Raw genomic sequence first — 24964 nt, forward strand, 5'->3', positions numbered from 1 at the left:
TAAGAATAAACAAGTTTAAATTATTTGTTATTGGTTGTGATCATATTCTAAAGATGTTTGGATTATTGAAAAGTATAAAGCTCCCTTTCATCTGAGTGTTGAGAGCTGTATCCATGAATTCATTTGGTGCTCAAAGTGCACCAGATTGATGCATTTCACTTGCATGCCCCCGGACCCCCCTAGAGGAGGTGAGGTCCACCCTCAAATAAAGCAGGTTAAATTAATTAAATTGAATACATTTTCTTTTTGTGAACACAGAAAACGGTCCCACAGACCCAAACAGCACACAGAAAAAAACTAGATTTGTTTGGTCTAAAAAAAAAAGAAGCTTTTCAGGATTTTAACTCTTTGGATTAAAGTAAAGACGTTGGTCGTTTTTAAACAAAAGCTCTTTAAAATGTTACTTTCGAGATCTATTGTAATATGGAACCACATTTTGTTTGAAAACGGTTTCAGGATGGTTTGAGTGAGGATTTAAGTGACTGCAATGTGGTCGTCTTTTGTTGGTTTGATCCCAGCCTGTGAGGTCAACGTGTGTGTGTGTGTGTGTGTGTGTGTGTGTGTGTGTGTGTGTGTGTGTGTGTGTGTGTGTGTGTGTGTGTGTGTGTGTGTGTGTGTGTGTGTGTGTGTGTGTGTGTGTGTGTGTGTGTGTGCGTGCGTGCGTGCGTGCGTGCGTGCGTGCGTGCGTGCGTGCGTGCGTGCGTGCGTGCGTGCGTGCGTGCGTGCGTGCGTGCGTGCGTGCGTGCGTGCGTGCGTGCGTGTTAGCTTCCCTAGAGCAAGTGGTACTGTTCTGTATGAATAAGGTGTCAAAGGGTGAATGACTCGTATGGGGTCAAAAAGACCTGATAAAGAGCTGTAAGTTCACTCCGTTTACCATTTGCAATCAAAAAGTTCCACTATCTCATATTGATAATAAAATAAGATCCATTTTGGTATTTGTTATAGATTTGCTCCAAAATGTAATTTACCAATTCCACACCCTTCGACCAGGTTACAAGAAAACCAGGTACGTTTTCTTTAACCTCCGAACAAATAGACAAACTCTCATCTTGTAAAAGAGATCCTTTAGGTTTAAGATTGCATTCAAATTCACAATGGCGCCTACAGTATATATTTAAACTGTCTGAGAGTTATTGCGTCTCCATCTGTGTGTGAGAGGAACGAGAGGGAGGTGAGAACACAGAAAGGATTTCTCACGAACATGCAAAGATGAAAACAATTTTGAACAAATTCCATATCGTGCTATTTATTACCTTCGCTGCTTAGTTGCCAGGCAAACACTGATTAATTTCTTTGGTGGCAGAACGGTAATAGAAACAGACTCTGATTCAACACCTGACGAAGTGAGAGTTTAGATTTAAAGCCATTCAAACAACCATCAATCAATATCAGGTTAAAAGCACCAATACAATAATATCACATCATTTTTGTTGTGTCAATGTTTTAAAGCTGTGTCGATGGTTTCTGCAGTGAATGCTGTCTGACAATAGAAAATGTCTGCCGTCATGTGAAATGAACACTGAGCCTTTCCAGTAGTTTGTGGTGCGCACAGATGACTCAGGGATTATGGGGCTCAAGAGAAAATTAGAAAATGTGAACAAACAAATAAATATTTAAAGGAGGACAGAGAAGGATGAGGTTAGGAGGGAAATGAAAGAGTAGTGAGTAATCTAATCTAATCTAAAGATGTAATCCTGCCGTTGTTGCCCTCTATCTCTCTCTCAACAACCAACATGCAGTCTAACATGGACCTGGTGTCGAGCTAAATGAGACACAGTGGAGCAGGGTTACCCCCAAAAACCCTTGTTGATGCACACTGTTAAACCCAGATGTAAGGGCACGATATGTCAGTTGGACACATTCTGGTTCTGTTTCCGACCCTTGTGTCTGAGCTCTTGTGGATTTTGGGTTTGAATGTATTGACTTCTTGATTCTCCATTTGCCAACATGGGTTTGGCTCGAAAAAGTGATTCCACTGCTTGGTTGAATACTCGATTCCAATTGGTAGATTTGGACCTCCTTCATTAGACTGGTTAATGGAAATGAAAATGTAATCAGACTTGGAGAGTTACAGAAAGCGTTGCTGTCGTCACAGTTCCAGACATTGGTACGAACTGGAACAGACTGTTTTTGGTTATGGAAGCAATTAGATCATTTAAAAATAATTTGAAATCAATTTGTTGCGTTAAATTACTCTATGTAGTAAGCAGGATAATATGAAATAACTGTTGGGGTTATTTTGCTACGGTAACCGGCTTGTTACTCATTATTCCATTACGTATGTACTTTTTTGCCACTAGGGGTCACTTAAACAAACAATAACTCATGACAGAGTTTGGGGATGTGAACATAGCATTTTATAATGAGAGTAGGAGTCTTTCAACCATTGAGTTTAACTTGATTGGTAGGTGAAGTATTCTCTTGAACACCCACACTGACATGCACAGTTTGTGTCGTGTGTGTGTGTGTGTGTGTGTGTGTGTGTGTGTGTGTGTGTGTGTGTGTGTTTGTGTGTGTGTGTGTGTGTGTGTGTGTGTGTGTGTGATGTGATCTAAACACTATAAGCCCTGTAGCTTCCACAGTTTCTCCTGCTGACTCTGTCCACATGATGTAACAGTTCAACCACACAAATCTTCCCTTGCATTGCGTCATCGTTTCTAGATTACAATACGTCGTCAAGGCTCACTGTGTGTCAGATAACATTAAATACAGTTTTTCCAGAATGTGAAACACCTAAGCAAATGATCAACTTACATTACATTTTAAAGGACGCGTTGCTTCAGGATTACTCTGGTGAAGTGGCTTTCTTTGCCCTGATGTAAATTCCAACGATGACCCACTATGTTCTGCTGTTTTGATTTGTTTGGTCATGTTTTTCGCATGCAGCAAACATGGACTAAGCTACAGCTGCTTTTTGCTTTGCAACCCCATATTGAAGAATAACAATTAACTTTATTTCACATCCAATTAGTTGATTAATTGATCCAAAGAAAGACAGTTGATAACAAAAAAAGATCTAGCTTATCAAGCTAAATACCAAATACAAATTCAAGCATCTCAGCATTTAGATTAGATCTTTATGGATCCCAAATTGGGAAATACAGCATGTGCACCAGGCATTGCATGAGTTAAAAAAAAAAAATTAAAATAACAAATAAACAGTATATATCTCAATTTCAGGGATTTTCTGTTTTATTATTATTATTATTATTATTATTATTATTATATTACATTATGTGTTGCATAAAACCTGGCGAAACAAGTTGACATATGACAAATACCTCTAGTCCTCTATAAATGTTTCACTGTCCATGACCTACTGTGCACACAATAGCATAAATCCATCTTAAATCCTATTCATTGTTAACCAAAAGCCCACAGTATATGTTTTCTACCAGTGCATGCAACTACAGTATTAAAGTAGAGGAAGTATTTTTGCCTAAATGATGAGGTCGTATCACATATGTGTGAGCGTCAGCAGTGAGTTTTATTTCAGGCTGCGATTCCCGCTGCACAACATCTCTGCAAATTATTCCAGTCACATGTTCTCGTTTCCAATCAGCAGGAGGTGTGAGGAGTATCTGTCACGCCTGAATGGACAGCGTGTCAGAATATCAGATCGCAGTGTCAGCCTCGCTGTTAACTGATAAGTAACTGACAGCGACCAGCTCTTTATCAGTCAGAGGCTTATTTCACCATGAGCAGAGAAGACTATCCTTCAGTTTCAATTGCTTGCATACAGTATATTATCAGATCACTAGGACATCCAGTGTAGGGTTTTTTCTTCTTCTTGCATAACAGATGAGAAAACAGCCTATAACACGACTACCAACTAAATAAACCAACGACTTGACTCACAAAATGTCTGTCTGCCTTCTTCTGCTGTTCCCTTTAGTGTCTACTTCCTGTCTCCCTTCTTCTGCTGTTCCCTTTAGTGTTTACTTCCTGTCTGCCTTCTTCTGCTGTTCCCTTTAGTGTTTACTTCCTGTCTGCCTTCTTCTGCTGTTCCCTTTGGTGTTTACTTCCTGTCTGCTTTCTTCTGCTGTTCCCTTCAGTGTTTACTTCTTGTATTTCTTCTTCTGCTGTTCCCTTTAGTGTTTACTTCCTGTATGTCTTCTTCTGCTATTCCTGTTAGTGTTTTCTTCCTGTCTGCCTTCTTCTGCTGTTCCCTTTAGTGTTTACTTCCTGTCTGCTTTCTTCTGCTGTTCCCTTCAGTGTTTACTTCTTGTATTTCTTCTTCTGCTGTTCCCTTTAGTGTTTACTTCCTGTATGTCTTCTTCTGCTGTTCCCTTCAGTGTTTACTTCCTGTCTTTCTTCTTTTGCTGTTCCCTTAAGTGTTTACTTCCTGTCTGCCTTCTTCTGCTGTTCCCTTCAGTGTTTACTTCCTGTCTTTCTTCTTTTGCTGTTCCCTTAAGTGTTTACTTCCTGTCTGCCTTCTTCTGCTGTTCCCTTCAGTGTTTACTTCCTGTATGTCTTCTTCTGCTGTTCCTGTTAGTGTTTACTTCCTGTCTCTTCTTCTGCTGTTCCCTTAAGTGTTTACTTCCTGTCTGCCTTCTTCTGCTGTTCCCTTTAGTGTTTACTTCCTGTCTGTCTTCTTCTGCTGTTCCCTTAAGTGTTTACTTCCTGTCTGCCTTCTTCTGCTGTTCCCTTCAGTGTTTACTTCCTGTCTTTCTTCTTCTGTTGTTCCATTAAGTGTTTACTTCCTGTCTGCCTTCTTCTGCTGTTCCCTTCAGTGTTTACTTCCTGTCTTTCTTCTTCTGCTGTTCCCTTTAGTGTTTTCTTCCTGTCTGTCTTCTTCTGCTATTCCCTTTAGTGTTTACTTCCTGTATGTTTTCTTTTGTTGTTCCCTTTAGTGTTTACTTCCTGCCTGTTTTCTTCTGCTGTTCCCTTTACTGTTTACTTCCTGTCTGTTTTCTTCTGCTGCTCCCTTTAGTGTTTACATCCTGTCTTTCTTCTTCTGCTATCCTTGTTAGTGTTAACTTCTTATCTGTCTTCTTATGTTATCCAGAAGGCCATCTCTGTGTCTTTTAACCTCTTTCCTTCTCTTTGTATTTGTTTCTCTACTGGGGACAGTTTAGCTAGCATGAATCTTAAGTCCAGTGCCCTCCATACATATACAAATAAGTATTAATAATAAGTAAGTCATGTTTTATAGAGGAACAATGATTGTAGATGGACTTCTGTTGAAAGGACGCTGCTGAAATAGGACACATGTGATTGGTGGAGGAGGAAGGAAGGCCTATTAAAGGGTGATCATTACCTACGCAGCATGACGTTCTTCATGCTGTTACCTCGTGAGTGTGTGTAAGTGTGAGTGTGTGTGTGACCTACGTGCTGTGGTTTTTTGATAGGAGTGGAATAGGTTGTCCATGGAAACGTGTTACCATGACTGTTGGAAGAAGTACTCGGATCGTCAAGTAAAATTAAAAATACTTAGTTCTAAAAGTATTCTCTGAATAGTACTGAATTCAAAATGTTACTTACTATAGATACAGACATATTTATTAAATGTACCTAAAGTAAAGGTACCTGTTACAGCTATTTTTCACAATATTATATTGTTGTTATTAATAAAAAGCCACAAAGCCGTGGCAGCACATCACTCCCACCCTCATCCACCTACACTGGTTGCCGGTCAAGTCCCGCATATCCTACAAAGTCCTCCTCCTCACCTACAAGTCCCTCCATGCCCTTGCCCCCCAGTACCTATCGGACATCCTTCACCCACATGCCCCACCCCAGAACCTGCGGTCCTCAAACTCTGGCCTGCTTACCACCCCCCGCACCAAACTGCGAACCTTCTGGGACAGAGCTTTCAGTGTGGCAGCCCCCACCCTCTGGAACGCTCTCCCTGCGGAGATTCGCAACATCCCCACACTCGACGCCTTCAAAAGGGCCCTCAAGTCCCATCTGTTTGCCAAGGCTTTCGGCCCCTAAATCGATCTGTTGTTTTGCCTGTCTGACTTTTTGTTTTGTTATGTTTGTTTTTTGCCCTATTACTTGTAAAGCGACCTTGGGTCCCTTGAAAGGCGCTATATGAATCCAAGCTATTATTATTATCATTAATATTATTAATATTATTCAGAGAAGGACATTTATATTCCTTTAAAAAGTCCCAGAAATCTTGTTTTTATACATTTCTGTGCAAATTTGAATTATGATGATCAAATGTCATGCAAACTGTAGGTGAAACATGCTGCACTTCCAAAAACAATGCAAACTAGAGAATGCTATTCCTGAAGAAATTGCTAGTGGGAATGCTTTATGCTGAAAAGCTGACGCTGAATTCCTAAGCTGAAATGCAATGTATAAGAAGATTGAAATGATACATGAACACTGGGGGCTTGAATGTGTGATAAATGAAGAAAAGAAAGTAAAAAGGCTTGGAAAAGCAGCAGAATATTTGAACTGCAAACTATTGAACTAACTTGATGGCGAATGATCTGTCGCCATGGCAACGTTATTTGATGACACCCCATAATACGCTTAGATGTGTTGATGGCTGCATCGTTACCAAACCTGTGAAGTTTTGGACTGTTTGGAGCATTTTCACTGAAGTTATGAGAAAACCGTGTTTCATTGCGAGCATTGAACAGCATTTGAAGAAATCTCAAAACTGTGCCATAGATGTCTTCACGGCTGGACTGTTAGCATACATGTGAAATGTTTGCACTTTTTGACAGTTTTCATAGGAGTTATAGCAATATCGTGTTTTATTGCAAGGGATGCGTTGCCATGGCAACAGCTTTTGAGGAAAACTCACTAATGGCACATAGACATGTTGAGGGCTGGACCATTAACTGTCATCTGAAGTCTGGTGGTGTTTTGACCATTTTTATATCAGTTACAACAACATTGTGTTTTATGGCGAGGGATGCGTTTCCATGGCAACAGCCTATGGTGAGATCTCAGATCTCTCATTTGGCGTAAAGCTGTTGAGGCATGGACCGGTGATATACAAGCGAAGTTTGGGGGACAATCGGACCGTGTCCATTGGAGTTACAGCGACATCGTGTTTTATGGCGAGGGATGCCTTTCCATGGAAACGGCATATGATGACACCCCATAATTGACGTAGAGCTGTTGAGGGCAGGACCATTAACCATTATCTGAAGTCCGCTGCTCTGAGCATGTCAGATGAAGACATCATCGTGTTCCATGACACAGGTGTTTATATTTGAGCTAACGACGTTTCCAGAGATCTAAGGTTTCCATGGTGATGTGCAGTAATCAGTGAGAGGAGAGCATTTGTATTGTTCTGAATGAGAGATAAACCTCTTACATGTGAACGTTTTGTTGAAGAACCGTAACAGATATCGGTGACATTTCAAAGCGTGAAGCATGTCAAGGACCTTGAGCATCTGAAGTGTGCTTTTTGTGTATTTTCGGGTCAATAATGTGGCCTTTTTGGCAGATTAAATAAAGGTGTGCGGCTGCTGTGGTGGGGATCGATGAGGCTGAACTTACAATGGGCTTTAATGGAGACATGTTGAAAAAAAAATTGACTTCATTCCCTCAAGAGGCATTTTGTTTAATTATTTTTGCTTAATTATTTTTTTCATTTTTCAAGCTACGAGATGTTTTCCTACGTTTGTCATGAAAAAATGATGTCTCAGGAGTGTAGGGTTTGGGAATTATGGCAGGTTTAAAAATAATATGAAGGCGAATTTCAAGCTGTCCTCCACTCTAGCTTTGAGATCACACATCTTAACGAGCTGCTCAATACACACTAATGTTAAAATCTGAAGAAGGCCTCTTTACCAAGGTCTGAACAATGTTTAATATAGTATGAATCAGATTTAAAAGTTGTTTCAAATGAATAATGTCAGAAAGATGTGTAACATTTTAAAGTTGGAATGAGGTTTCTGAGTGAAAGTATGAAGGAGCAGTTAGCAGTTGAAGTCGCATGAAGATTTTTCAAGTCTGAAGAGTTTCTCCATTCACTTCGATGTTAAAAATGTGATGAATTATGGGATGTTTCTCTGGAATTATGAAAGTTATGAATGAGAAAAGTAATAGCCATCGATTCCCGACCGAGCTGAACGTTTTGATGTTTGAACAGAGTTTCTGCGATGTGGAATGTGGGAGAAGAAGAGGGCCAAAATAACCCGGCGGAATAATAAAGAATTTTGTGCGTCGAATAACAAATAGAAAAATAAAACCCACACATGTGCCACATGTGAAAGAAGACTCTTCACCGACTTGCCAAGACATTTAGAAAACATTCATGTTATTGCAGCAAATCATCAGAACCTACAGTATAACAATGAGGAAACACATTTACACATCGTCATCTTTTCCATTATTTCGTAACACATTTCCTTTTTTAGATAAAGACTTTCATTAGCAGCAATGAATAAAACAATAATAATAAAATGCAGCCCGGGTCACAGCAGAGCGCAGACAATAGGAACAAAACAGATATTTAAAAAATAATAACGCAGCGCAGTGTGTTCAATCCTAAAATACGCAGTGAAAAGAAGTTATTTGGTTTCCTGACAATAGCCTGTCACTCTGAAATAAGTGTGTGTGTGCGTGTGTGTGTGTGTGAGTGTGTGTGTGTGTGTGTGTGTGTGTGTGTGTGTGTGTGTGTGTGTGTGTGTGTGTGTGTGTGTGTGTGTGTGTGTGTGTGTGTGTGTGTGTGTGTGTGTGTGTGTGTGTGTGTGTGTGTGTGTGTGTGTGTGTGTGTGTGTGTGTGTGTGTGTGTGTGTGTGTGTGTTGTATTTCTCTCCACGCAGCAGTAAGCCAGTGAGAATGATTGACAGATGTGTGTATTAGCCCGCCTGCTGCCAAAGTGTGATAATCCCTCGGGGAGTCACTGTTGACCACACACACACTTTCATTCTTACACACACACACACCCCAACCATTCCCAGTCAGCTTCAGGATTTAGCAAGCTTTACTTCCTTTTCCTAAAGCTGGATATCTTTTTAACACCTGAACACGAGCACATTTATGCAAGAGCCCCGAGAAAATACAAAATATCTGGCTAAAAAAAAGCAGATATGTGTGTGTGACAGTCTGCAGGAAAACAGACTGTCACACACACAAGGCAGCAGGGACTGAGTGTTAATGCATCACTGGTTATTTTTATACAAACTGTTCATAATCTGATTTTTTCTCACATCTAAAAAAAAGAATGTATCACTTTTGTGGCCCTCATCCTTTGCCGTAGACACAAAGCTGACTATTCCATTAAAATAAGGGAATTTTAATCATTAGAAAACTGGCATATTCTCTTGGGTTTCGTGTGTTTCCAAAACATGAAAAAAATTGAAGCCCAGAACTCGTTCCTACCCCAACCTTTTTTAAAACATTTATTTCCGTTGTATATGTTTTTTATGGATGTCTTGATCTCTGAGGAACAATTTTAGACATTTTTCACAATTTTTGAAAAGTTTAAAACTGAATATTTGGTTTATGATTGAGGTATAATCTTTTCACAAATTTCAGGTTTTGTTATCATTTAATCCCAAATGAATCGACACATTGATTGAATGTCTTTCTCTAATATACAGATTTATGACGCAAATACAAAATCTGACTTATATGATGATATGCCATTAGAATAGAGACATTATAATTGTTTAAAAATATTTTTTTAATTCAATTATTTTTGCGTTATGTCAGAACAGAAATGTCAGAACAGAAATTCGTTTTTTTATTTATTTCTACACTTGTGACGCAAGATAAAAATCTCATTAAAGAGTGAAGTTCAGAGACGTCCCTCTGCCTGAACAACAAAGTGCTTTTACATGTATTTACATATAAATAAATGACGGTATAATGTTAATTTATTCATCGTTGTGAAACATTCTCTCTCCTTTAAGAAGGCTTTCTACTGTAATGTGGGTTATACACACACACACACACACACACACACACACACACACACACACACACACACACACACACACACACACACACACACACACACACACACACACACACACACACACACACACCCACACACTCGGTTCCATGCTATATTTGGCTGATTGTGCAGGCAGTGTTATCAGGAAATAGGACAAATTCACTCTCACACTTTCAACATCCTGTAAGCGGAGATGAAAACTTACTTCACACTGATTAATTCATTTGTTTCATTGCACCGACATGATGGTTTACATTTGAAGTTTTGCACATCTCAAGCATTTTGTCTCAAAGCAAGGTAAATGATTCTGAGAGTACAATGTGGAGATTAGCACATACCGCCGTGAGGGAAGCCTTCTTCCAACTACTCGTTAGTATTGATTAGTGATGTGAGATTCAGATATAAGATCGGGAGCAGTGTGACCTGCGTGTGCTGATAAATATGGGTCATTAGCACCAGCACATGACCTGTGTGTGTGTGTGTGTGTGTGTGTGTGTGTGTGTGTGTGTGTGTGTGTGTGTGTGTGTGTGTGTGTGTGTGTGTGTGTGTGTGTGTCGTCTGATTTTACATTCAGTGCATTCCTTTATGCTAAATCCATTACAATGATTGAATCCCTTTATATACGGATAACATGCAATTATTTGACTTCTGCTGCTCGAGAAGCTAAAAGAAACAACTCAGAGAGCGTAGACCTGTTCCAGAAGTGAAGAATCCTGTGTGTATCCATCAACTGAGTACGGTTTTGCTAAAAATGTTCAGTTTTCAGTTATTCGTGTTTTCCTCAGACCAAGACTTGTCTTTCCACCAAGTTTCATGACAATCTATGCAGGAGTTTTTTCCTTATCCAAAAGACGTAAGGTAGTACTTTAGTGTATGGCTCTTTAAAGAACTCATATTCAGCTTTTTCCCTTCACTGTAGTGTGTTCTAGGTTTTAGTGCATGTATATGGTCTGCAAAGGCTAACATCCCAGTGTTTCCTCCAGAGGAAGTTTCTTCCCCACACATTACATGTTACATGACATGTTACTTGTTAGACGCTTTTATCCAAAGCCACTTACATACTCAATACTGTGGGCAATCCCCACAGGAGCAACTTGGAGTGAAGTGTCTCAGGGACACAACAACATGCTGACTGCACTGGGGTTTGAACCTGTGCTCCCCTGATCCCAACACCAACGCACTACTCCACTGCACCACAGGCTTCCACACAATTGGCGTTTAAACTTTACCGCAGTGTCCTAATAAAACCTAATGTTAACTAAATCCAGTTTGTTGGAAGGTTAGTAAGATTAAAGATTTCCCCTCAGATGTGGATGTTTTCAATAAGACTTTTCTTGTTTAGTGCACTTATTCATTTATAATGTCCTTATTATGGGAGATGTCTTTATTCGTCCTATTGGTTTGTAGTTTCCTTTTGGCTGTTCATCTTGCCCATATGGATTAATGCATAACTGCATACTTCATGACAACATATGCTTTGCATGTAGCCATCTGCTGCATGGCCCTTCACTGGGGTCAGGCTTCTTGGATGAATTTGCATCCCGACGCTTTGAAGTCGCGACGTAACGAAATAAATGGAATGAGGAAACGGAGACGCGGCTCTAACAAGCTTTCATTAACGAGGACAGCGTGTCAGCTGATCACTTCACACACAGCGAGCAGCGAATCACACACACCGAGCCGTATGAATGTACATTACATCATAGGGAGTGTGTGTGTGTGTGTGTGTGTGTGTGTGTGTGTGTGTGTGTGTGTGTGTGTGTGTGTGTGTGTGTGTGTGTGTGTGTGTGTGTTTGGCTTTAATGATGTATGGTGCCGTCCCCCCTCTGAGTTGCTTAGCAACAACTAGGATGTGTTCCTGGAGGAAGAGGCTGCTCACCGCTCTATCGGCGATCAAAATATTATTTATCCCCGCAAACAACGACTGCTGAGTCCTGCGTTGCAGTCCGATAATGCAAACAATCAGCTCCTCTGTCTTTTCCTGACCAATCAAACCTCTTCTCCTCAACCTCAAGGAGAAATGTGGGATTAAGGAAATAGGTGAAGGACAGTTCATCAGGACTTATGGATAGAGACTTCACTGACACTGAGTCTGCTGTGTGGGAAATTCAGTTTTTAGACTACTTACAGCATCTATAAACACCATGCAGGGTTTTTAAAAATGGACACCAGTGAAAAATACACAACTTTATGACCAAGATTTGGATTAAAATACAAAAAAACGTGAAACTAAATCACTCCCCACTCGTATTGATCCACATGAATGTATGATTTTATGAAACTCTTTGAATTAATATTACTTTTGTTCAGCTCTGATTGGTTAGATGGCCGGCTCTGTTGGGATTGGTCAACCGCTTTAAGATGTCCCACCCCTTAGCCTATCGTGTACAATGTGTTGGAGCGCTAGCCAATAGAAGTGCAAGTGTTACATACAGACAGGGATTTTAGCCTTTGCAGACCATAGACATGCACACAGATCTAAAGAACACACTACAGGAAAGGGAAAAACCCCAAAAAGCAGAAGCAGGCCTCTTTAAAGAGTCGTACCGCAACTAAGAACTAAAAGTACTATCTTACAGATGTATGTCTTTTGGATGATAGAAACACTATAGATTTTCATGAAACTTAATGGTATGGCACATCATGGTCTGAGGAAAAAATAATATGTTGTAGTGATATTAGCATTTGTAGAACATTTACATTCACTAAACTTCAGTTTAAAGGTCCCCTATTATACTGTTTTTCATCAATATATTATAGGTCTCAGATATATACAGAACATGTCTCTGATTGGCTGAAACACCAAACAGATCATTGCAGCATCCCATAATCCCCTCTGTTTCAGCCCTGTTTCAGAAGGGCTGATTCTCTGTCTGTCACTTTAGATGAAAATAAGGAGCCACTCCCCACGCCCCTCTGAGAGATATTTGGTTACAAAGAACTCAATAGCCGCGTTCACACCGGAGTACTTTTCCCCGTACTTTTCCCCTTTAGTTCCGTTGCGTTCACACCAAAAGGAGTACTTAGTGCCGGGAACTTTTACCCCCATTTTTAGTTCCTGCTAGAGAGGTGGTAGTCTCCTGGGGGGAAAAAGTGCCCCAGTTCTGATTGGCTGGGCGAATTGCAAACCACGCCCCGTAAAACTCTGAAAAGTGTTGTGAAGCCGCCATTGTATTTGTGGCATTAGCATCATTAGCATTAGCATTAGCCCCGCGCACCAACGGAGAGAGAATAACTTATGGCAACACAAAAAAAAACATGCGTTGGAGATGAGAAGGTGTCAGCGTTCTGGCTCGGAAGGCTTCAGTTGAAGCTGCTGGGACTCCCAGCAGCTTCAACTGAAGCCAGTCCCAAACTCCGGGGACTTCTGGCCGGGAATTCGGGTGGCAGTATACGCCGTGAAGTTGTTTGCAGCCTGCCAGTAAACCCAAAGCAGAAGAAGACGAAGTGACAGCGGCTCATTTGCGTAATCTTCCCTCAGGGAAAAGTACTCCGGTGTGAACGCGATTGGTACTTAGTGCCCTGCTGGGGTAATAAGTGCCGGCACTAAGTACTGCAAAGTACTGCAAAGTACGCGGTGTGAACGCGGCTCATGGTGCTCTAGGAGGCGATTCAGGTGATAAGGTGGGGGGGGGACACATGTTGATGTAGAAGAGACATGAAGAAGAGGGGACACATGTTGATGAAGAAGAGGGATGAAGAAGAGGGGGCACATGTTGATGTAGAAGAGACATGAAGAAGAGGGGACACATGTTGATGAAGAAGAGACATGAAGAAGCGGATTTTGCTTAATAGGTGACCTTTAATGAGCTCTCTATCAGCTTATCTTTCTGAAGTTGTAATCTACGGCTCCATTCACAAACGCAGAGATTGTACCTCTGCCTTCCCCTGGTTATTATTTGTGTTATTTTGACTGTGGAGTGGTTTTGTTGAGAGCAAAGATAACGGCTTGAGTTTCCGTCGGAGAATAGCTTTCTCACGGACAGGTAAAGTGGTGAAGATATTCTAAATATAGCTTTTATGTGTCTAAATGTGTTTTTCTGCTGCGCACGTCCTCAGCAGTACATTACTGTTCTTCCTGCTGCTGCTACTGTCTGTTTCTGCACTCTACTGGAGGTAATGCACTGCAAACTATGCAAACTATCCCTTTATCCCTTTTCTCTCAACACATCAACTTCCCAACACACAGCCGTGGTCACATCCTGGACTTCTGCTCCACTGGTCTCACCATCCATCATCTGCCCAGCCTCAATCCCCACGACTCTGATCACCTGGCCATCATCATGGACACCAACATCCCCATCCCCGCCCAAAAGCAAAAACGCACAATAACCTACAGAAACCTCAAATCCATCTCACCTTCAGCAATCACTGCCTCCATTACCTGCAAGATGTCTGCCTCCCCCCCCCCCCCACTTTCTGAAAACCCATCTGAACTTGTGGACTATTATAACAGCACCCTCTCCTTCTGTCTCAATGAACTGGCCCCCACAAAAACTAAAAATGTCTCTTTCATACACTCCGCCCCCTGGTATACCCCCGAACTCCGCCCAATGAAATCAAGGAAACGTCAACTTGAACACCAACACAAGAAAACCACACTAACAGTCCATCTTCAAATCTACAAAGGCTATCTCCAGCAGTACAGTAACGCACTCAAAGCAGCCCGGTCTAATTACTACTCACAACTCATTCAGTCTGGCTCCAGCAACCCCAAGCGTCTCTTCTCCACCATCAGCAAACTTCTCAAACCCTGTGACAACGCCACCTTGTCCTTCACCACCGAACAGTGCAACTCCTTCCTCTCGTTTTTCCAAACCAAAATCAGCAACATTTACAGCAATCTGACACCCTCATCAGCACCCCCCACTTCCTCTCCTGGCTCCCCCCCCTTCACCTCACAGCCCCTGTCCCACTTCTCCCCTGTGACCCCCATGCAACTTTCCCACTTCCTGACTGGAATGAACTCCATTTGCACACTTGACCCAATGCCCTCCAAATTTGTTAAAGAGAGCCTCCCTGCCATCTCCCAGCTCATCGCCACCATCATTAACTCCTCCCTCAGATCTGGATCAGTTCCCCCCTCTCTCAAACTGGCTGCTGTCACACCCATTCTCAAAGACCTGGACTCACACCTGACATCATGTCCAACTTCCGGCCCATCTCAAATCTCCCCTTTCTGTCAAAAATACTTGAACGTGTCATTGCTTCACAACTAAAATCCCACCTCAGCTCCAATGACCTCTTTGAGCCATTTCAATCCGGTTTCGGATCAAAACACAGCACGGAAACAGCTCTTCTGAAAATCACAAACGACCTCCTCCTCTCCTCTGACTCCGGCAACCTGAACATCCTCATCCTCCTCGACCTCACCGCAGCATTCGACACCATCAACCACACCATCCTGCTGTCCCTCCTCGAATCATCCCTCAACATCACTGACACTGCACTCTCCTGGCTGAAATCCTACCTCACCGACAGACATCAGTTTATCAACATCAACAACTGCACCTCCTCCACTGCTCCTCTGTCCCAAGGCGTCCCCCAGGGTTCGGTGCTTGGCCCCCTCCTCTTCATCCTTTACTTGCTCCCCCTTGGCAAAATAATTTGTCACCATAACCTTCAATTTCACTGCTACGCCGATGACATCCAACTTTATATCTCAACAAAAACCATCACCCCCATAACACACTCCACTCTCACCAACTGTCGCACAAAAATAAAAGCATGGATGCAAACAAACTATCTCCAACTGAACAGTGCCAAATCAGACATCATCGTCATCGGCCCCCCATCCCGTATCAAAGACATCCAGAATTTCAACTTCACCATTGACAGCCACACTCTATCTCCCCCCCCTCACATCCGCAACCTCGGAGTCATTTTCGACAGTCAGCTCAAATTCAACCACCACATAAATCACATCACCAGGACCGCCTTTTTCCACCTCAAACACATTACCCGTCTCCGCCCATCACTCTCCTCCTCTGCTGCTGAAACCCTGATTCATGCATTCATCACTTCACGACTCGACTACTGCAATAGCATCCTCTACTACGGCATACCATCCAACCTCCTCAATAAACTCCAACATATCCAGAACTCTGCTGCCCGCCTCCTCACCCACACCCGCTCCCGAGACCACATCACTCCCATCCTCCAGAACCTCCACTGGCTCCCCGTCCGTCAAATAATCCACTTCAAAGTCCTCTTCATAACTTACAAAGCCCTCAACAACCAGGCCCCCCCTACCTCACAGACCTGCTGCACCACCACACCCCTTCCCGCTGCCTCCGCTCATCAGAAGCCAACCTCCTATCTATCCCCACCCGCACCAATCACCGGACCTGGGGGGACAGAGCCTTTTTCCGTGGCTGCCCCCTCCCTCTGGAACTCACTCCCACAACCCATAAGAGACTGCACTGACCTCACCACCTTCAAAAAACTCACAAAAACTCACTTCTTCAATCTGGCTTTTAATGTGTGATTGTTTTTGTATTATTTGACTTTAATTATATATTTATTTTTTGTTACTTTCTTCTCTTTTCTTTTCTCTTCACTATTATCTGTAAAGCGTCTTTGAGAACCTGTAAAAGCGCTAACAAAAAAAATCTATTATTATTATTATTTAACTGAGCATGGTTAATGTCATGCCTCGATATGCACATGATAAAGAAACCAAGAGAGGAGTGAAGTGCAATATAAATATCTTAGTAAAGAATTTATGAGCTATTATAGGTTCCTGAGCTATAGATAGGTCACTGGATGTAAAGGCACTTAAATAGAGTACACATGAAATAACTCTTAATTTGAAAAAAGGTTGTTGGAAGAAATACACTAACTTTAGAAATTACTATTAAAAAATACTATACAAATACGTTTGATCAATCTGAATTAAAAACACGCAATAGAAATACATGTTTTAAAGGTCCCATGTCATGCTTTTCTGGTTATTACCTGTCCCCTTCTGTGTTATGAAGGTTTGTATGCATGTAAACGGTCTGCAGAGTCACAAACCCTCAAAGTATACCCTGTAGCGAGTAAAACTCTAACACAGAGAATACCTCCCCAAAACGACTCATTGGAGATACGTCATTGTCCATTTGATTCTTCCGGGTACGCATGATGTCAACCGTACCCGGAACGAAATGGACCAATCCGTGGAGCCGTTACGTTACGTTAAGCCCCCGCTGATTGGTCCAAATGTACCAATCCACGGACTTCCTCACACACACACTCAGTGCAAGCAGCTCTGCTGATCTCTCCTCCCTGGCTGCAGGCTGATAACAGACAGTTGGGATCACGGCGAAATTCTCTCTGCAGACCCATTCTCACAGCGTTTATCAAACTTTTTCTTACTCAATATCAAGCCACACTTATTGTTTTTACTTCGGCTGTGACTTTGTGTGTGCTCAGGATCAGTTTAGCTGTGTTTGGCTGTGTATCGCTAAACAAGGAAACAACACCTCCACGGAGCTTAGCGCGATTCACAACGTCCCGACTAATCAGAGCACACTGTGCTCACAGGGAGGGTGGGGGCTGGAGCTACTGGAGCTACAACGAGCCGTTAAAGGCAGAGAGTGAAATTCAGTGAATACACGTAGTTTACAGAGATGCTGTATGAGAAACCAAAGTGATTTTGGAAAATTGCACAATATAAATATATTCTAGTAGACCTCAACAATGGAATTATGATCAGTGGAAATGGCCATGACATGGGACCTTTAAGAGAAAATAAATATTACTGTTTAAATATAAACATATGTTCATAATATCTGAATGTAACCCTGTGAAGCCTGAAGCATCAAATAATAGTCCGAAAATTCAATTTTTTTTTAATTGAAGTGTTTATTGCACCTTTTAACAAAATACAACAACAAAATATTTGATAATTATTTAAATATATATTTTTTTGGTATCATATTTGATACGTCAGGCGTTTATGGCAATGTATTGAACAAAAACAACGTCTCCTTTTGAAACAAAAACAAATATTGATTATTACATTTGGAAGATTTTGAACATGTCACAACCCGAACCAACAGGCTATATAAATACAGAGTATTTATTTGCCATTTAAAAGTACATGCAAACACAAATTATGTTGTACTCTCTGACTTGGTCAATATAACATAGATTATGATAGACAAGGAATTATCTTAATAAAAAATCAATAAGTTGTGGCAATTATTAGCAAGTGAGTCATTGCAACGTTCGACTCACCTGGTTACAGAAAAAAGACGTAAATATCTAAATTTTGACTTTTAATATATTACATTTTAATCTTTAATTAGTTTAATTAAATAATCTAAACAGTTTTTTTGGCATTGTGGTAAGCATAATGCAGATTGCATCATGAAATGTACTACAATGACACAATGAGAAATGTACTCAAATACCTACTGTATACTATACATACATTTTCAACACAATGTTTCTATGAAATAAGCTACAAAATATAAACTGATTATAAGTTGCTTCAATACAGTAAATATTCATAGTGAAATATCAGTAACAATATAAAAGTAATTTTTACATAGAAATACATAGATATATATATATATATATATATATATAAAATACTATTAAAAAATGTACAATATATAGCAACATTTTCTAACAAGCTGTTTAGTAGAAAAAGATACATTAATATGGAAAGAATACTATCAAAATGTGTAAGATAAAACTGAATAAAATAAGGTTTATTGAAGAAACACACAATAATAATATTTTTTTTAACTGTAGAAATATATAGAAAACGTAAAAAATATAACAATTTCTGTACATTTTTAAAACCCTGTGTACAAAAAATACAGATTAAAAATGTAATAAAATACTTTAAAATGTGTTTGATATATTTATTCATAAAAATAAATATTACAGCATGCTATCAATTATCCAAATTAAAAAAGGCCGACCTAAATTATGAAATATTATTTTAAAATATTTTCAGTTGTTGGATCTAAAATTGAATATGGTTGTTATGGAGACATGTGTTTCATGGTGTGTTGTGTGTTGTGTGTGTGTGTGTGTGTGTGTGTGTGTGTGTGTGTGTGTGTGTGTGTGTGTGTGTGTGTGTGTGTGTGTGTGTGTGTGTGTGTGTGTGTGTGTGTGCGCGTGCATGAGTGCGTGCGTGTGTATTTGTGTGTGCGTGTGTGTGCGTGCGTGTGTGTGTGTGTCTTGGGGTTTTCAATCTGCACTGTCAGGTATTATTTCCTCTGTTCTCGTCATGTTTTATTCATGTAATGTGTGCAAATGATCCGACTGTAAACACCTGAGGCTGAACGAGGTTTTAGATTCCAAACTAAATCCAAACAGGAACTAAATCTGATCGGTGTGTTAATGGAGAAGCTTTTAAAACATGCGAAGAGTAATCCGTGTTCAGTTTTGTTCATGGACTCACATTCGTTTTACTGATAGGATAAAATGATGAAGTGACGACCTTTGCAGCAAACATGGATCCATCCAGTTACCATGATGAGAAAAGGTGCGCCTGGGCAAAATAAATCAAGACACCTGAACTATGACGTCTACTTTCAGTCATGTCGTATCTCCTTGTATACATTAAGCATATTTGTTTTGTATTTTGCTTTTTTTTTTTATTGGTTTGGCATTTATTTAAAGCAAGTTTGTGAGGCTCAGTAGTTGTTTGGCATCAATCGAGTCGTTTTCGGGTCATATTGTATCGCCTGGTGCCATTTACATATTTTTTTGTATCTCTTTGTAGTATTTTGACTCTATATTTAGATTTGTGGCGTCTCTTTGTAGTCGTTTTGCGTCTTTTTTGGGTAATTTTGCCATATTATTCCAGTAGTTTGGCATTTATTTCGGTTAGTATTTAGTTGTATAGTCATTTTGCATCTATTCTGGGTAATTATTTGATCTCTTGCATCTCCTTTAGTCCTCCTTGTTGCTCTGTGATTTGCGTCCACTTTCAGTCATTTTGCATGTCCTTGTATTCCTTTGGCATCTATATTTGGCACTTTTGCGCCTAGATGTAGTCATTTTGCATCTCTTTGAGGTTGTGTTATATATATTCTCATATGCTTTACGTGTCTCTGAAGTTATCGTGTACGAATGATATGTTTTGCATTCGCTACTTTCAGTCATTTACCTCAACTACATCAAAAGCCACAACTTTGTATGCTTCCACTGAGTGTTTCCGCTCCGCTGAACAGCCGAGCAGCCTCTCTCTCCTGGGAGCCAGAGGAGAGGGAGAGAGGGGAGGTGTGTGTGAGAGGCGGGCTTATGGCAGTCATGTGTGTGTGTCAGTGGAGGGGGTCGCTGGTAGTGGAAGGTGTGAGCGGGATCATGTGCGCTGCGCTCGGCGGATCCTCGCTGTCCGCGGTGCTGAGAGGGCTCTCACTAAATCCTGAGATATGAACCAACCGTGAAGTGGGAGTAGCAAAAAAAGGAGTTTAAAAATGAAGTCCATCATCAATGCCTTAAAAAAGGAAGGTAAGCAGCCGGCGCCTTTCTTTTTCATACTTCTCAAATCAGCTGTCAACTTGAGGTGCATGTGGAGCGATTTCCACGGGCTCTTTTAGGGAAAAGTGTCAAATGCATGTCGTAAATATTTGTTGAAAAAGTGCTTAGGTCTTTAGTTTCCGTGCTTATCAGGATGTAGGTACAGTAAGTCGGAGCGTGTTTAAGCTGCCAAAATTATCTTTTTTATTTTTGTATTATTCGGCTGAGAGAGAAACTCAGCAGCTCCGGACTAGTTTTTGGGTCACAGAGAGAGAGAGAGAGAGAGAGAGAGAGAGAGAGAGAGAGAGAGATGGGACTCCAAGGCGGAGAAAACACCCACAGATATGACTACACGCCCCCCCACCTTCACCCAAGCACAACCTAAACAGTCCATCTGCCTGTGTGTGAAAACATGATCCATCCGCTGCTGATTTCTCAATGAAGCCGGGAGTAACCTATAGGCGACGGAGAGGGGGGGGGGGGACTGGATCCTGTAGGATTGCTCTTATAGATTTGTTCCTATAATAACACCTCAATAGCACTAATAAGTGGGATTTACTGGATCAATAGAGTTGTTGCGTTGGACTGCATTTGATGAAGCTGCCGTGTGGATGGGTTTTAGTGAAATGATGCACAGAGTGGAGTCCTTTTTAGTTTGGCAAACATTTAATATCAATTTGTCATCTCTTGTCGTGTCTTTGCATCTATTTCCATACATTTTGTGTCTCTTACTCCTTTTGGCATGTATTTCTAGTCGTTTTGTGTCTTTTGGGAAATTTGCATTCCCTTGGAGCCAATTTGCATAATTGTTTTGTAATTTAGCATATCCTTCTAGTCGTGTGGCATCGATTTTTATACATTTTTTTCAACCATTTCTTTTTATTTTGCATGTGCCTTTTTAGTTTGGCATCAATTCTTATACATTTGTAATCTCTTCTGGTGATACTGCATTGATTTAAATACATTTGATGTCACTTTTTGTCATTTTTCATCTTTTTTCTAGTAATTTTGTGATTGTTTGGAATCTATTTGTGTAATTTTTCCTTACCTTGAATACGTTTTTCCTCAATTTGAAATAGCTTTCTGTCTCTTTGGGGCCATTTGCATTACATTATAGGTCTACACTTTTTGTATCTATATTAATGTTTCATCTTTTGTCGTCATGTTGTATCTATTCTAGTCTTTCTGGTCTCTTTGTGACTGCATTGCATCCATTGGTTGTCCTTATGAATCACCCTCGAGTCACTATGCATTATTTGTTTTGTCATTTTCATGTTCTTTTGGTAGTTTGGCATTTATTTAACCCTCCTGTTGTCTTTGGGTCAAATCTGACCGATTTCCTACTTTCATCAATCATAACTTCTTTGTTTTACAGTCGACTGCATTAAGGTTTTATGATATCCTTCACAGTAGACATTTGAACATATACAATTGCTGATCACCGAAAGGAATTCGATCACCATAACCATCCGGATCAGATACAACACACACGCACACACACACACAAACATACTCTAGATGTGTCCGTCCCCTCTTATGTGCCCAATCCCCCCACGTGAATCACACCTGGCACTCACAAACACACACACACACTAACAAACACACACAGAGAACAATTTGATACATTTCCCGCTCTTATGTGCCCCTCCCCCCACATGGATCCCACCTGGCACACGCAATACATGTTCAGTGTCTCTTCTTTGTATATTAACTGCAGTTTTTCATGTATACCAGTAGTCTGATACAATATGTACAGTTTGAAAGGGTGTGAAATGAAATGTGGTGCTGATTAATGGTTTTTGTGTTAATGTAATAGCAGTTAAAACAGGACCAGTCAAATTTGACCCCGAACACCAAAGTAAGGGGGGGGGGGGGGAGTAAGACAATAGGAGGGTTAAAGCAATGTTGTGACACTGTGTAGTCTTATTGCGTGTATCTTTCATTATGTTTGCTGGAGGAGCATTAGATATTTATGTTATCGATATAGACTTGCAGGATGTAGAAAAGCTTGTGGCAGAACGTGAGTCATATTTTGGAAGAAAAGGCTCTGCAACAATGATGTAAACGTGTGCTAAATGTGTAGCAGCAGATGTGTACCTGGGATATTTGCAGATCTTGTGCTTTGGGCTCTCTCCTTGTCAGATCTGATCTCTTCAGCGTTGCATGCTGGGATTTCTTTGCAGCTTTGAGAGGGTGTCAAGATCCCAAACAGTGACTGAAAGGTGACTAGCTGTGCCGTGCAGTTTCTTTGCTTAAAAATATGAATATTAATTCCAACTGAAGTAAAATGAGTAACCAGATCCCATGAAACACGCCAATGTAATCTCCCTCACTATGAAATCTATAAGTGCTCCGTGTCATGCAGTAAGTTGAGAATCATTCCCATTATAAATCACCAGTTCAAATAACTGTAATTTACCCAACTGTTATATCAAAGTACAGGCAAAGCTTTGCATTGTGGGATTTGTAGTTAAATGCAAAGGACTCACTGGACACTAAAGAAGATTGAGTGCAAACTTTGACATGTTTTACATTTCAGGAAATAAAATGACAGATTTCAAAGATATTTTACAGACTGCTTAACTGAACAAAGAGGAAATGGCTTTAAGATTTCAAAATTGTCAATATGACATGAATTGAAATAAAATGTTTGGATAATTCCACATCTCTTTACTCAGAGAAATATTGTGAAGTGCAGCTTTCAATCTTCCGTACACCTTATTTAAGCATCTGGTCTTAGTGCATGTCTTTATTGTCTTCATAATAAGCCCCTCTGATGTTCACTGACTCTTCATCCTGATGGCCACTTCATTAAAGTGTAATTTCTCTCACTTATACTGAACAGCTCCATCTGATGGAAAATATAAACACTACATCTACTCTCTTAATTTGCAATGATTGCAAAACAGAGTCTCTGAGTTCGTTCAGAAACGGAGGAAAGTCTTGAACACAACAGGGAGGCGTGTGGCGCAGTGGGGTAGTGCGTTGGTGTTGGGATCAGGGGAGCACAGGTTCAAACCCCACTGCAGTCAGCATGTCGTTGTGTCCCTGAGACACTTCACCCCAAATTGCTCCTGTGGGGATTGTCCACAGTATTGAGTATGTAAGTCGCTTTGGATAGAAGCATCTAACAGGTGACATGTAATGTAATGTAATGTCTTCTGATTCAGCAAAACACTTTCTGATCTGATGCTCAGTTCATCAAAATGACACGTGAATGGTTTTTGAAAGTCACATGACTTTCATGATAATCTGTTCATTTAAAGAAGCCAGATTATTCTTTTGGGGCATTGCCCTTCCCTGTGATGTGTTATATAGGTTTGTGTGGACGTAAATGGTCTGCAGAGGCTAAAATCCCTGTGTGTGTTCTAGATAAATAATAAGAACGAATACAAGGCACATAAAGGCTTTGGACAGACAATAAAAGCCTACAAATAGGTAGAGCGTCCTGTAGGTCAGACTGACTCGAAAGCGAGGGACAAGAGGTGGGTCTTTAGGCAGGACTTAAAAGTTTGAAGAGTGGGCGAGAATTTGACAAGGGGGGGGGGCAGGTCGTTCCAGAGCCTGGGGGCTACTGATGACATTTGAAGGACTATTTTCTTAAAATGAGACACTTTAACAGAAGTGTTCCCTGTCATACAGCCATGCAAACTCTCTTAAATCATTGGCAACAGTCCAGCTAACATTTAGCTTTAATTAAAGAAAATAATGGGAACATTCTGTGACAACTTTTTCTTTGGCTATCATCAATAATTACAAATGTTGCACATTGTCTTTACCCATTGGAAATACTCTGTTCCAACATGTTGCTGAGATGATGAAGTCAGGAGATGATTGTGTTTAACGACTCAAGTAATTTGACTCTTTCGCATATACAGTATCAGATCAAGCCTGCTACTATGTTAAAATAATATGTATTAAAGTTAAAGAGATCATATATCACAGTACAAGGATTTACTAGAAGCATAACAATGGGTAATGTAGTTCAAATGTAAAAAGGTTTAAACACTCTTTTGTGTGATCTGTGATCTAATATATGATCTTAATATAGGATCCCAAGATTGATTGCTTTTGTCTGCACTTAAATATACGAGTATTTGCAGTATTCAAGTCAGTCAAAGTCAACTTTATTGTCAATCTTTTAGTTTGTGTTTACAGACAGAGAGATCGAATACCATTTCCCACAATCCAGAATACAAAAATACAAATATAGATCAAATATATATAAAATATGTATATCCTATATATACACAATCAACAGACACATTCATACATATGCACACATTAAGATAAAAGCACAACAATCAATATATACACAATAAAAGTCACTTCAATATCTTTGAGAATGGACATTAGTGCAAGACTGTCTTCCTTCTTATTCCTCATTGAAGTAACGTTTTCCTGAGGAACATACATTATGTATTTCTTGTTTTAATGATCAGATGTCTGTTATAAGCGTCTGGAATCAGGTCCACTGACATCTTAATAAGAGAAGTAATAAAATGGTCTGAAAAAGTTTTTTGTTGAACTGCGTTGAAGGTATCATGTGATGTGAGAGCTGCAGCTCCTCCGAAGTTAACCTGACCTGATGAAGTTGCTCCCTGCAGACTCTGACCTCCATTC

At 40.4% G+C, this 24964-nt stretch overlaps 1 protein-coding gene across 1 annotated transcript in view; it reads left to right on the top strand.

The window, feature by feature from the left end:
- Positions 1 to 24964, top strand: part of LOC307027962 (SH3 and multiple ankyrin repeat domains protein 2-like) — a 283457-nt gene that overhangs the window by 164276 nt on the left and 94217 nt on the right. The window lies entirely within an intron of this gene.

Source organism: Notothenia rossii, assembly GCF_949606895.1.
Source record: "Notothenia rossii genome assembly, chromosome: 2".
NCBI classification, from domain to species: domain Eukaryota; kingdom Metazoa; phylum Chordata; class Actinopteri; order Perciformes; family Nototheniidae; genus Notothenia; species Notothenia rossii.